Source organism: Bradysia coprophila (assembly GCF_014529535.1).
Source record: "Bradysia coprophila strain Holo2 chromosome X unlocalized genomic scaffold, BU_Bcop_v1 contig_173, whole genome shotgun sequence".
NCBI classification, from domain to species: domain Eukaryota; kingdom Metazoa; phylum Arthropoda; class Insecta; order Diptera; family Sciaridae; genus Bradysia; species Bradysia coprophila.
The window spans coordinates 1,236,779-1,252,225 of record NW_023503302.1 but is presented as its reverse complement, the minus strand read 5'-3'; the positions used below and the strand labels follow the sequence as shown (position 1 = coordinate 1,252,225).

General features: G+C 32.2%; 1 long non-coding RNA gene across 1 annotated transcript in view; it reads left to right on the top strand.

Moving 5' to 3' along the window:
* Nucleotides 1-1,564: 1,564 nt before the first annotated feature.
* LOC119068379 overlaps nt 1,565-15,447 on the top strand; it is a 57,858-nt gene continuing 43,975 nt past the window's right edge. Inside the window, exon 1 of the long non-coding RNA XR_005086146.1 lies at nt 1,565-2,238. This is a non-coding gene — a long non-coding RNA (uncharacterized LOC119068379). The remainder of the gene's footprint in view (nt 2,239-15,447) is intronic.

Here is a 15,447-nt window from a genome sequence, read left to right as displayed (position 1 = left end):
ATGGTGGCACTAATGCTATATCAAAAAAAAAATGAGTTCAAAATAAGGAAAAATTAAAATAACACCACCACACCTCTTACATGTATAGAAGGTGGATCTATTATAATATTTTAATTTTTCCATTATATTTTTTAATTGTCCCTAAATTTTTCAAAGTAGGTTATAGACAAAATGTGATTCTAATATGTGAACAAGATTGGCATAACACAACTTTCCATAGGGTTACGCTTTTGTTAGCGTTTTATGAATGTCGTTAGTTATACGCAAAATACAATTAATTTTAAAATGAGGCAAAAAGATTTTCTTTTTTTTTGCATAAAATAATTTCCCTGTTTTACGCCCCTATTATCTATATACGTCCGGTGTTAATTGTCATTAAGTCATTGTAATTACAATCTATTTCCAATAGTAAAATATATATAAAAAGAAACCTAAAAAAATAAATAAAAAATGAGAAAAAAAAAAGAAATTAAAACGAGAAAAAAAATATTTTTTGTATACCGTTCAACGATCCGAACAATTAATAATCATACCGAGACAAATCGTTTGCGAAAAACTTTTTCTCATCCAATTAAAATATTATTATTATACTTGTACACAATTAAGTCAAATGGTTCAATAGATTTTTAATTAAATATTGTATTTGTCAGGCTATACGCTGCCACCATACACTCTCTGTGTGTATGTATAATAATGATTCCTATGAGTACCTACAGATGAAAGTACAAAAAAGCATACAAATACAACACCCAACTTTTCAATAAATTACTATTCCAACCTATACAGTACACATTCATTCACATCACATTCGCATAATAAATATCACCATCTTTCCATGTATACATACGATAAAATACAAACACACCAAAAATAGACTTCATATTCATCATCACAGAAAACTCTCAAGCACATTCCCTGGAATCCTTGAAAGCCTCACCACACAGCCCTGGGAAAATTTTGTGATAGAAAATGATTCTAAAATGAGAATAGCTGCTGTGCGCTTGAGCAAAGACGAATATGTACCAAAAAAAAATGTAGAAAAAAAACATTGCCACACCATGGCAAAATGTTGTGTGAGTGCTCTGAAGAAACCGTTATCGTTGACGAGCTTTTACCGAAATTTTGCAGTTGGGCGCGACACGTGGTACTGACTAGACACTCCTATACGTTTAGCGCTTGGTACTACACGTTGGTATTTTAAATTTCCATGTCAGTCTTATCTGAGTGTTCGCGTGTTTTACATCTATCGGTTTTTTAAAACAGAGTTGAAAATAATTAAATGAAAAATCGCTTTTTTATATTCCTTTTTTTTAACCAAAAAAAGGGACGAATAGAAATCGGACAGAGATTGTGTGAGATAAAAGAAAGTAATATTTGAACTCAATAAAAAGAAGAAAAAAATGTTTGTTTGAAAATTGACGGCATAAAATATAATCATTACATTCGACAAGACATTAATTAAAATGTAGATTTTAAACTATTCAATAATATAGATAGCATACAAAAAACCTTAATTTTACAGATTTGTTAATTAAAAAAATAAAGAAAAATAGAAAATTTAAATAAAATCGAAAATATTGATTAAGTTTTCCAACAATAATAAATAAAAATCAAATTAAATTTAACCAAAAAAAAAATTCAATTAAAACATTTCATGTTTGGACTGATGATAATAGATATATATGGCGGTATGGTGTTTTGAATAAATAGTGATTTTTGTTTCTGATTTTATAATTTATTACACTTTCGATTCCATTTATCATCATAAATTACTATCCCTCAAGACTTCCCACATAACCAATCCTCCACGATTTTTTTATTTTTATTTTTTTTATATTATACATACACTTCTGGTATATGAATATTATACTGTGTGCATCCCTAACTACGGTGATGATGAGTTTGATGTTTAAATATTAAAAAAAAAGAAGTAAACTCTGGTGCGAGTGTTTGTGAGTCAAATATTATACATATATATGGTACATATATACATGATAATATATCTGTTATAAGTATATATCGTTTTATGTAAAAAAAGGAAAAATAGAAAATATATTAAACCGAAAAACCGACAAGTAAACAGTCGGAAATATATACCTCTATTAATGCTATGTATAAAAAATGTGTGTTCAGAAGGAATAAGAATTTATTGCTGTTAAGCTGCCAATGAGGAATTTCTGTGTGTGTACAAATCAAGGATAATAAAGATCGTAAGCGCTGCTTTCATAGCTTTTTGGTGTAAGAATTCAATGTTATTTTATATTACACTTTACTTTACACGAAACATTAATTTGTTAGAAATAATATATATATGGTAGATTGGTAGACGAATATAACCATGAATTTTCCTTTAGATTGTTAATACGATGTATGTATGCTATGTATATTTCCTAATTTATTGAAGAAAAAAAAATTCTCGTTTCGTTTCGATGTTATGTTTCTTGCACCACATAAACTAAGATAAATTTTTTTTAAAGATATTTTGAATAAATCACATTCTCGCATATTGTAATAATTTTTCACATTCACTTTTTTCCGCCTCCACGAAAAAGGAATGAAAAAAATGATTTTAGATGAAAAAAAAAAAAATCGGGAAAAATCAAAAATTTCTTGAATTTGCCAATCATTCCATTTATTAATTCCGAATAAATAGAAAAACATTTCCACGGAATTATTTCGCTCAATCTAATATATTTGTCCATTCATCAACAACAAAAAAAACGAGAGAGAAGAGAATGTAAAAAGTATTTTAATTGAATTTATTAAATTGAATAAAAATGCGACCACATTTACCATTACTTTTGCTGATACTCGCAAAAAAAAATATTTTCCAGATGAATCTTTTAGCTTATTCCATTATTGTTAAATTTATTTGATGAGCGATCACAAACTGAATGGATGATTGTTAGCAATTTAAAATAAAATGAAAAAAATAATCTTGGGAGAGTTTTAAATGAGTTTACCAGTTTGAAAAGAAAAATCGAAATAAAATTTTGAAGAGTAAAAAAGACGTAGTCTTATAAGCCGCGGAAAATTTTATATAAATCGAAATTTGTAGGGAGAGCGTAAATGAGGACTTAACTTATGGTATGGTATGCTTAAAATTAAAAGACAAAAAAGATATTTCCTGGAATAATTAACTTTTTTCCCCGTCAACTTTCGTTTGCATAAAGATGATGAACACAAAAACAACAAAACTGAAAATGTGTCTTTCCTTCAAAAAAAAAAAACTTAAAACATAAAGAGACGCAGGATAAACATTTCACTTTGATCAAAACATTGAACGTAATAAATAGAAAGCAAAAATCTTTTCAAACGTTGTGTTAATATGTGAGTCAAATAAATTGAAGGAAACATTTTTTTGGTGTTTTAAAAACAAAATTTTATTCTATCAAAGTGTTTCTGCCCTTAAAAGAAATGTTTGTTTTGCAATTTTAACCACTCACCGTTTGTATTGATATACATTTTTATAAGCACGTACCACCGACGAGGTGAAATATCTTAATAAAATCTTTTAAAAAAGTCTTTTTAAACTCTCTGCATGCTTCATTCGAAAGTCTATCAACTTACTTGCCGCACATCGTTGTATCATTCCCGTACAAGGGTAAAAGAAAATGTTTCGACAAAACGACAGAATAATACGAAAAGGGAAAAAAACGACAATATAGAACATTGGACGTGGGTATTTCGTATCTTACTCTGGCAGTAAGTTTGAAACAAACAGCAAAGATTGTACATCTGAATTATTTTCGCCATTTTATGGCAGTTGTTTTAAACTTGGACTACCCTTTCACCTATTTCCATTATACAAAAAACAAACGGAAACAAAAAATTCCGGCGCCCTGCCCCTCTTAATTAAATGTTCTAACAAATTTAACAGCTTCTACCTTTGATGGTGTCAAAAGTAATCAAAAATCATTAATTAATCGACGTTGAAAATGGAGCTCTTATAATAAATTTGACAATGTAATGGCACCCCATCGTATGCATAACAATGAGCGCCCAGAAACTTTACGACCCAACGTTTTATCGAAAGATGATCGTATATGTAAATAGAAATTCTTTGTGTGCATTAAGAATTTCCCGTAATTCTTATCAAATTGAGGAAGAATACTTTAAATGCATGTGAAGTGCATTAAAATAGAATGGTTAGTGCTACGTATATTCCATCTATGTATTTAAATTCGAAATATAATATACGGGTGTGTAGGTGTACAACAATGTAAAGACAAATTGTATGTATGGGAGGAATAACAGATAACAATAGGCAACCAAGATGTATTGAAATAGAGTTTCAGTTATACCCTTGCATGCTGAATGATATGAGCAAAAGCATTTTCGTTTTGAACACTGTCTTGAACAGTGTATATATATATATAGTTATATATGTTATACAATGTGGATGTTGAATGGTTGTAGGTCCCTGTTATATTTTCCATGAATGTAATTTTGCTAACCTTTATACATCTTAAAAATATAAATAAATAATTTTTAGCTGTCAACACTTATTCAAGCACTAGCATATTGGCATTTTTTCGAACACAGCGTAAGTAAAAAAAAAATATTTTGGAGGTGTGCAGCGGCTACACAACACTTCCATACATTTTTCAGCGACAACGCCTTAATTTTTACCACTTGCCAATTTTGCATCGATGATTAATCGTTATTTCGGCCATCATAAAGTCTGATGGTTTTCCATATCAAATTCTATTAAAAATTCAATTCGGAAGCAATTACATGAGTCTTTTAATGGAGGCTTGAACAATATCAACTAAAACTAGCTCCTAGGAGTACAATTGTTATTGTTGTTTCAGTGAAAAAAAAATCAACCGACACCTTCGATTGTCGATATTGAAGACGTCCCTTAGAATCATCGACATGCTTTAAATTGGTTCCAAAACTGTAAATTCTTATCCAGTTTCAAATTTCATTGATATTCCATTTTACAACATGTCACAAAACCGATACTTGCTGGCCGTTATTTTCAATGTAGATGGGGCAATCTTTGATCACAAAATCCTTGTTCATTTAAGTTTATCCGGATCATATCTCAAACGGAAAGACTCATTTCGATTCGGATATGACTAGTAAATTTAAATCAATCGTTCACCATAATGATGCTTCGATTGGTGAACTGAAAATGGTATTGTTGTATTATGCTACAATCCGTCCAACTGTGAGAAGATACGTTCTCATCGAAATAAATAACAATTTCAAATCAAATTGGCTTTACTGGTGTCGACTTAAGAAAACTCAAAAGTTATGAGAAACGTTTTGAAATATGGATGAAAGCATGAAAAACAAGGCATCAGAACAGTCGGAGCGTTTGCTGCGACTTAGCCCCGTACAACCCGTAATCCAATTTCGTCCGCAACCATTATACGCCCGTAGCCCTAATAAGCCCGGAACCCTAATACGTCTACAACCCTCTAATGCGTATGTTACCAAAATGCAAGTCAAGTTGCGCATTGTCAAATTTACTGAAACTGTTCATTTTTAAAATTGCGCATAGCGCAATTACGAAAGCTCGTACGAAGTACCTTTCAAATAAAACCAACAATTTACGGCATTATTTTAGAAACCCAAAATTTTTTGCCTACTTTCCATTGGGTATTCAATTACCTCTCAAATGAAACAAAAACAAGCAAAATCGGTTGAGATTTACTCGATTTATGTGCAAAAAGCACTTAGGGCCGAGTAGCGGCCTTAGTGCAAGGGCCCAAATTTGAAACTTTTTTTGCCATCATTCTATTCGTCATTCAATTATCTCTCAAATGAAACAAAAACTAGCAAAATCGGATGAAATTTACTCGATTTATGTGCAAAAAACACTTAGGGCCGAGTAGCGGCCTTAGTCCAAGGGCCCAAATTTGAAACTTTTTTCGCCACGTTCTTTTCGGTATTCAATTAGACTCCATAAAAAACAAAATCTAGCAAAATCGGATGAGATTTACTCGATTTATGTGCAAAAAACACTTAGGGCCGAGTAGCGGCCTTAGTCCAAGGGCCCAAATTTGAAACTTTTTTCGCCATCATTCTATTCGTCATTCAATTATCTCTCAAATGAAACAAAAACTAGCAAAATCGGATGAGATTTACTCGATTTATGTGCAAAAAACACTTAGGGCCGAGTAGCGGCCTTAGTCCAAGGGCCGAGCCAAGGGCCCTAATTTGAAACTTTTTTCGTCACGTTCTTTTCGGTATTCAGTTACCTTCCATAAAAAACTAAATCTAGCAAAATCGGATGAGATTTACTCGATTTATGTGCAAAAAACACTTAGGGCCGAGTAACGACCTTTGAGCCCTCCCAACAAGCCCACGTTGCATCTTACCCAAAAACAATGTTCAGCAACTTTGTTCTACTCGTCAATACCTTTTATTTGATATATCACAAGCAGCTATTGCGTGCGTATTTCGGTAGATATCGTCGAAAGACTGAAAAACACCTATAGGGCCCTAGCTCTGGAAGGGCCGACCCTACCATGCCCATTTTCGAACTTGACCTTACTTTTGCCGATACCAATCGGGGAAAAAAAGAATTTTGAAAAAAGGTTGTGATTTACTCTAGCTAGAGGGGTCACGGACGGACGGACGGACGGACGGACGGACATTTTTTTTATTGCGGATTCGTCATCTATGAACATAACCAAATGCTTTGCCCTTACTGTCTGCTTCCAATTCGACGTGTTACAAACGGCATATTAATCTTATAAGCCCCCAGTACTTCGTACGGGGCTAAAAACTCAGCATTTCCATTCACAATCTCAATAGTTTTGTATAAAAAGTCGTAGAGTTGCAACTTTGATGTTATTAGCTGTACCTTTTCAAGGTTATTTCCCGAGGCGTCCATTGAGTAGAATAAGTGTGAATAATGTTGACGCAAACCTTTTGCAGATAAACACAGAGAAAATAACACATAAATCGGTGGATCTAGGAACGCTGCTTCATTGTTGTGTCAATTACTGAGATTATCCGTCGGTCGGTTCTTTTGTCATGAAAAATGAGAAAAAACAAATCCAACCAAATGCAAAATTTGTGGAAAATGAGATACGTCTGTTTATTACTCAGTACTAGCATAAGCTTATGAAAGAACTAGGTATATAATCAGCACAAATACGACATTTTTTTTAGTGTAAAACCATCGAGAGAGAAAGAGTGTATTTTCCATTATGACAAATAAAATCCTTCATTTATGAGCTAGGACTGGTTATACTGCAGGAAAATAATATTTTTTTGTTCCACATAAAACCGTCATTACTGTCTAATAATTTCATGAAATATTGAAAGTTATTGACATTCATATAACATAACATCAGAGGACGTTTAATCGAATCCCAGCGTGACATTTTTAAGTAATTGACAGCAAATCGAAATATGCTTGTTGGTTTTCAATCATTCACAATTTTTAATATTCGGAAAAAGAAAAAGGGCACGCAAAACGAAATGATGGATAAAAAATCGTTCAATTCGTTCAGTTCAACTTTTTTTTTAGGAGCAAAGTGGAGCATAAAAATAATTTTATTGATTAAAATCCCGTGTCTGTTTATAATTAATTTATAAATTGTTTTTCCTCGCGCTTTTCCCAATACGAATGAACATTAATACATATGTTGATACAGTCAGCATGACTGATTTTGACGATGCTTATAAAGTTTGGTTTGTTGATGTTAGTGTTAGTTGCCGATTTGAATTAAAAAAATTCGCCCGGAAGCGAACGTGAACACGATAAAGAGATTAATTAATTGCTGGGGAAATTAGTTTTTGTATTGTTGTTTGGAGTGTAAACAGCAAATTGATTTTTCTCCGAACGAAAAACGATAGATTTTAGATAACTTTCATGATGGCCACCAATGGTTTTACTGCTTTGACATGCATATATGTACATATAAATAAATGATTGAAAATTGAGTTCTGCAATTGAAATTGAATTGAAATAAAAGTGGTTCACCACAAGCAGATATATAATCTTGACTTCCACTCTGACCATTATTTCTACTTCACGTTCCGAAACACAGATTCTATCAGTTTTCCCAATTTACTTTATTCAATTTTTGAAGTTTTTTCTTGCCTTTTCTTTGTCATTTCTTACGTTATTTTCTATCGGATTTAGTCGTTCGTTTCGGCAGAGAAAGAGAAAAAATAGAAATCATTTCTCACATCCACCTCGTATATGATTTGAGTGCACATTTTCATTTTGGCAAATGATTCCCAGAGCTAACATCGACAAAGAATTTTTTATAATAAAGTATGTAAAAAAGGGAAAAAATGTGTATATTCAAACGGGTTGGGCAAGGAATTCAGTACGTTCGCATACGAAGAGAGTTTTTTTTATTCTAAAGAATATATGTCGTATACCATGATCAAAGAATGTGATATGTGTGGAGTTATCCATAATTATTTAAACAGAAAGGGAATTCATTTTGTCTGATAGATAACGAACGAGAATTTATTGGCACCAATCGAATTCGTTACGTATCCATAAATTTTACAATCATTTCTACATACCCCTTTCGGAAGAATAAATACCCTCAAAAGAAAGCGTCAACGAGAAAATAATGTCGATTGACTGTTAAACATTTAACGTCGTCGTCATATGATTTGTTTATTAAAGGACAAAAGAATTTTACAGAGTCAATCAAACGATAGGGGTTCACATTGTTTCCAATTGAGTTGACAACAGTATGAACATGAAGGTTCAATCATTTCATTAGATATTGATTTATCTAGTCGGTGTGACGGTAGGCTTGAAAAAAAAGGTTAAATGGAAATGCGATACGCCGTCTGATTTTCTTTATTTGATACAACTGATTAGCGTCGTTCATACAGTTTGCAATTTTCCAATTATCGAGGTGTTTTCGAGAATCAGAAATCAGATTAGCGTCACCCGGACCAATGGAAGCGGTAATAATAGCAATATCATCGATCGGTCATCTAACAATCAAAAATCTCCAATTTTTTGAAATTATTTTTGGAGAAATTCGAGCTTGTTCCACCAAACGCTGGTAATTTTCTGAAATACATTTTCATAATAGCTCCTACAAATCACCAACTTTGGACGCTTCTTTTATCCAAACCGTGATTGAAAAAAAATAGTTCAGACCCAAGTCAAAGCTTTAACTAGACACCAATTACATCCCGTATAGGTCTGAGCAACTTCTCCAATAACTTTTACTCTTTCAATTTTACTAAACATTTTGCTATAATATAAGAAACCACTGCCCACAGCTCATCGGCTTTACTTGTTCTTTTCATCACTGTTTAAGTTCGACATACTTCGAAAACCAAAATTACATTCGTCGACAATTATTGTCTCACTTAATAGTTTCGTGGGATACGAATAATATGTTGCGGTTAATTAAATCGATACGATTTTTTGTTTTAAATTGTATAATTTAGTACCGCAATGACCATTTGCAGCAATTCAAATGAATAACATGAATAATGTCTACAATTAGTCGAATGGAAATACGAATTTTGTGCATAAAATCTTGTATGGTTTCATTTGATAACGGCAAATACATTAGTCGCTATATAAAAAAAAATGCTTTGCGGGTGGACAAGAACGGGCAATGATTTTACACCATGCTAAACGCAAAATGTTCAGTTTAAATGTGAACGAAAATTGTAGCTCAATTAACCGGGAAAATCGGTTGTTGTTCGTTTTTATTTTTTTCTATTTTTTGGTGTGTGTCAATTTTCAGTTTTAAAATACAAAACCATTGATGATAGCACGGGCTTGTATGCGTTTCATTTCATTTATGATTTAAATTATTCACCGTCATGCCGTTTATTACAAATTCAAGCTGTGAAATACCATTTTGTATCAAAATAAAACATCTTTTCCGATATTCCAATATCTTTTTTCCATTTTTTTGAAAAATGAAAACTGTCTAGTTCGATTTATATCTTTCCTCAATCATAATCAAGCATATATAGTCAGGCACACGCTGTAAACATACATTAGGAATATTTACCAATCCAATGTATCATCATACATCCTTCCCGATGTTTCTTTATACTTGCTACCATAAAGGAAACGTCATGTACCCACTGTTATTCACTGAAATGTACATAGTTCATTCATAGAACACATATTGATGTATGTGTATAAATATAAAGATGAAACAAAGGTCTCAGTCACGTAACACCCATTTATTATTATGTTAGCCTTTTTACAAGATACCATAAAACGCTAAATTAATACTTGGTATAAGTACGTAATACTGGCAAAAGGATGATATGGTGATGTATTGATTTTTGTTGTCTTGTCAGTGTTGTGAAGGATGCTTTTGCTTCGCTTTTTTTCATCTGGTATCGATTCCTATTATATGGAAAACCTAGCACCATTACGTATCTGTATAAACAACAATGAGTACCTTTGCCTCTAGCTGTTACGAACACAGACTGCCATCGTTTTCTGTATAGGAACGTAGATGCCATTTAATGATGACAGAAGAAAAATAGATAGAGAAAATAGAAACAAAATTGTCGAGGACTTTTGTTTGATCTACTTTGTTCGAAGGTATATAAAAGATTGCTGGAAATGATGGATATTTGCAATTTAGAGCATATTTCATAATATCAGGCTATCATTCTGTTTGAGAAGACCTTTCGTAAAGGATGAGTTTTTAATATTTTCGGAAAAAGTCGTACACTCAAGTGTTCTGATCGCTATCGTTTACATAGTCTTAGGCGTTCAATATGGAGTATATTTACAACGATAAACATTATTGAGGAGGTGAGATTAGTTAACGATTTATGCTACTACATTGTAAACTGTAAAATCGTATCTCGGATCGAGTATGAATTTATGACTCCGAGTTACCGAGAGACCATTTCGCGCAAATCATGTATGGCATATAAAAGTTGTTTTGTATATAGCGAGACATGAAATTAACTATAATGGTGGGTAAATGGAAATTTTTCTACGGGAAGTTACAGTACAGTATAGTAGTTCAAAAATGCTATACCGGTTTTCATTATATAAATTTGATATTTTCAGGCGCTTGACGCAAATATTTACCTAGTTCAATGTACCGGGAGACATTTTGGTACTGAGCGAACATGGCTTAATGCAGCTATTGCTGCTAAACAAGTGAAACTAATTAACACTCATATTGCAAAACAACCAATAACTCTCGAAAATTCGAATTACCAGCGTTGATTAAAAAAAAAAATTGTGCGGAGCATAAAAACATTATTTTGTTGTGGCTGCGAATAGGTACGCCGCATATAAATGTTTATTTTACGCGCCCACTATTAAACGCAAATAGATTCAAATGAATTTGCAAAATATTCTGATTGGTATGGTATGGCTCTAAATTCTGAATTGTGGTTCGCCAAAATGTATACTTTCCAGCAACCGAAAATTGGTTATCGAATGACACGTGAACGAACATTTCAGTTTTGCAAACGTACCACTCTAAGAAGGCAGTATAATATAAAAAGATTACACAGCCATTTCCGGTGCTCTATTTCGAATATATATATATTTTCGGATCTACTTTCCGAGCTCTTTTCTTTAATTATGGCAAGCTATAATGACAGAAATTTTTGATATAAAACGATGTTTGGATAGGCACAAAACTCAGCATTATATAAACTGACACTGAACTATGTTGATCCAAGTAACTATGTGGATGTATAAGTTCTGGGGTTCTTTTCCTGTAATAAAAAACATATTTATAAATATAAATATGTGGGTGGAAAAAGCAAGCAATTTAATGAGAAATTTTCATGCTGACTTGCATATAATATTGTTGAAAATTTTATAATAGATTTTACGTATTGTTGTTGTGGTGGAGACAGTCTTATTTAATAGGTTTCCAGTTCATCATTTATTTTCAGTCAAATGTTGTATTATTATGCAAAAGTGAACTTTTTACGTTTCATTTTGCATGGTTTTACTAATTATTTTATCATCAATTCGTTCTTTGTTCATTCGCTTCAGATTAATGAGCTTTACATCAGTAACGGACGATGAATTTGTGAATTTGAATCAGAATTTTACATCTGAGAAAGAGCAGAAAACGAATTTACTACTAAAACGGACTCTGCATTCAAATATTTCGGTTCTAATAGAAAATACTTCGGGCCTGGCTTCGTGACGACCGATCGGGAGATTTCTGAAGCTACAGTCAAAAAGCAACTCTATGATCCCTAATATACTGCAAAACTTGCAACAGCGTGACATGATGATAATATATCTACAGAATTTATGATAATATTGTGACGTAGGTAGTGGTATGGGAAAGGTTGTCGCTCTTCGCCAGTCACATTTAAATTTAGCTAATTACATTTCGGTTAACTTGTCATCTCACCTTCTCGGCTATTGTGGGCAAAACTGAAGAAAATTTTCCCAGTTACACTGGAATATAGTAAGCATACCGACGACAATAACCGAAAAAAAAACTTTATCGTTTAGAAAGCCAAATGACTTTTTATGTAAATTAATTTAATCTAACTCGCTGGGTTAGAAAAGATGGAAAAAATGAAAAAAACCACTTACATAAAATAAATGGACAGTGTTATATTAAAATTTTATAATTTTACCATTTATGTCACATAAAACGTAAAAAATCTAATATTTTATTCAAAACATTTCACACAACGATATATACCATTGGTAGGAATAGACAGAAGAAAAAAAAAACGAAAAAAAATATGACATCAACCGCACGACGACGAGTACACTGAACGATATTCTAACAGCTTCATCTCGCTGGTTGTTGTTTTTTTTTTGCTTCTTTCTTCTCTCCTATCTGAAGGAAGAATATATCCTTTCTTTAAGCATAACACAAAATTACAATAAAACAAAGAAACAGTGAAGAGAAGACCAAATGCAAATCTCATTTTAAAATAAAGATGTTTTTAAAGAAGAAAAACCATTCCAATTATCATGGATTTTTTATGATAAATAGCCACGGTTCGGTGAATGTGGGCTGGGTAATGTGAAGAAGGATTATTTAGTAATTTTTTCCGAAAGATAAGTTGGAAATGAATGAGAATAATGTTGGGTGTGTTGTATTATATATTAGTGGAAAATCGTAAAAGACCTTTCCTTTCTGGCAGAAGTGATGTTATTGCAAAGCCAAGCCGTTGAAATGATTTATTTTAATTTTGTTATGATGAAGGTTTAGGTTAAGCTTATTGCATTTGTCTGGGCAAAATTCGGGTTGTTTTTTATCCCTTTTTCCAATACCCTAATTTTGTTTTACATCAAGCAGAGTGAAGTTTAGTTACATAGCATGTTTATCATCCCCGTACAGTGTCCATATATGAGAAGGAACGTAATTTTTTTTTTCAATATTTTTTCTCTCTGTTTTAGTTCAACGTGTCCCACGTTCATACAAGAACTCGGATATATTTGTTCTGATTGGAACTATCATTTTCACGTGTTCAAAATTCTTATCACGTTTGCTTTGCAACTAAAAATACAGTTCATGATACAGACATGAAAAATTAAATTTATTGCTAAGATCTTCGTGTGATTCGCAACGTTTCGATAAGAAACATGACAAATCTGTCCTATTTGTCTTCATTTTTTTCCCTTTTCTTGTAGAACACAATACTTCCTAATCTATGAAAATTTGATTACTTTCTCACTCGCTTTGTTTGAATACTCAGACTATATCATTTTCGACGACCATTACCCAGCTAAAGAGTGCTATATTATTGTCACGATTGTCTTTTCGTGTAAATAAACAATTCATGTGCAGGATTATACCCCGAGGACTTAGAATGTTAAACGAACCAGTCGCTGAACACGACTCTTGTGCTTAACACTTGCAACAACATATCACTTTTAATACCATAAACAAACTGTAATTATAGTTGAGAATATTCGTTAATTTATAATTGAGGGGCGTGGAAGCTAAACAGTGGATTTTCGGGATACTGAATGAGTTAAATATGAATTGCCTGGGTCGGGCTGCGCTAATTGATGCGCTAGTCGTTATTCAGTAAAGTTTCGATATTTGCATTTAGAGTTTTATATGTTGTTCAAGCACAGAGCTGCTTCGTACATCTCTTTTTTTTGCAAAGATGACATTAGGAAAATCTGTTTAGAAAGCGAAGGCATCGATTCAAACCCAATTTGCGCATTATTACGTATAGGTTTATTTTAACAGTAATTAGGTTTCGATGATACGGCTTTCTTATATGAGAGTTCGTCAAAGTCGTCGACTTATGAGAAAATGTGGCATGAATTCTTAGAATTTCTTTTTTTTGCATCTGTCGTTTTATCTCCAAATATCGACGTTTTACGGTATAAATAATGATTAGCCCACAAAATAAAAACCCTGGAAAGCCGCAATACTTTTATATGAACTTGTTGCGATTAATGAAACGTAAATTCCTTAATTTTATGCTTAGAAAAACAATCTCTAATTGAAATTCAAAGAGAGTCATCCAAATTAGGTTTAAATTTATTTTCATTTTCGATCGTTGTATCTGGAAATTATTATTTTTTAATGTCACAACGATGTTACTTACATTCGAACTACCTTGCGTACCCCCACCATTATACTTCAGTAACTTTGCTACTCCGCTAATCTGAAAGTCTAATATCACATCACACACATATCTTTCCAGCGTTATACACATGGTATGCCAAGTATATGCTGAGAGTGGTTTCACTCCGATTAACCATTTACAAATTTTTCCGACAAATATTTGCCAAATATAAAACATGCAAGATGCCTACATCTAACAGCGTACGTACGTGCTTATGTGATACAATACTTTTAAGATTATCATGTTGAAAACAATTTGAAAATCACAATTTCTCTTCATGAATTAAAGGACTATTAATAAAATATGAAACACGTTTACAAACCCACATTACTCGTATATTACATTCATCCTCTCTCTCCCCCAAAAGCTTCGCGATCATGTTATACATTTATATATATATGAGGAATGTTAATAAATATATATATATACGTGTGTACAGGCAACACACGAAACCCTCCAACGTTATTAATTTACCATCAAACACATAATTTATTGCCGTAAGCAGTTTTTCGTGTTATACCTGACAGATTTAAGTCATATACACACTAAAACTCGTATACACATTTATTTTTTACATCACAGTTCCTACAGTTCCTATAAATGTATGTCGTCGTTTCGTGTACCGTTCGTTCGGGGTAGTCATTTCAAAGTGAAGCAGAAAAACAAGTTTTCTTCTTCTTCTTTCTTTAATAAATCTCTAGCGAAATTCTAATAAATATTTATTGATACTTTAGAGAAATAAAAAAAAAATAAGAAAAATTTCTTACGAATAAACTTCTTTTAAAATTACGTTTCTCTTTCGTCTGAGGCAAATAGGGTAAAAACTTGCAAATATTGAATATTTCACATCATTTCTTTACACACATTTTATTTACTCACCGATCATCCCAGCATATACATTATACATAAATATACAAACACACTCAATGCATA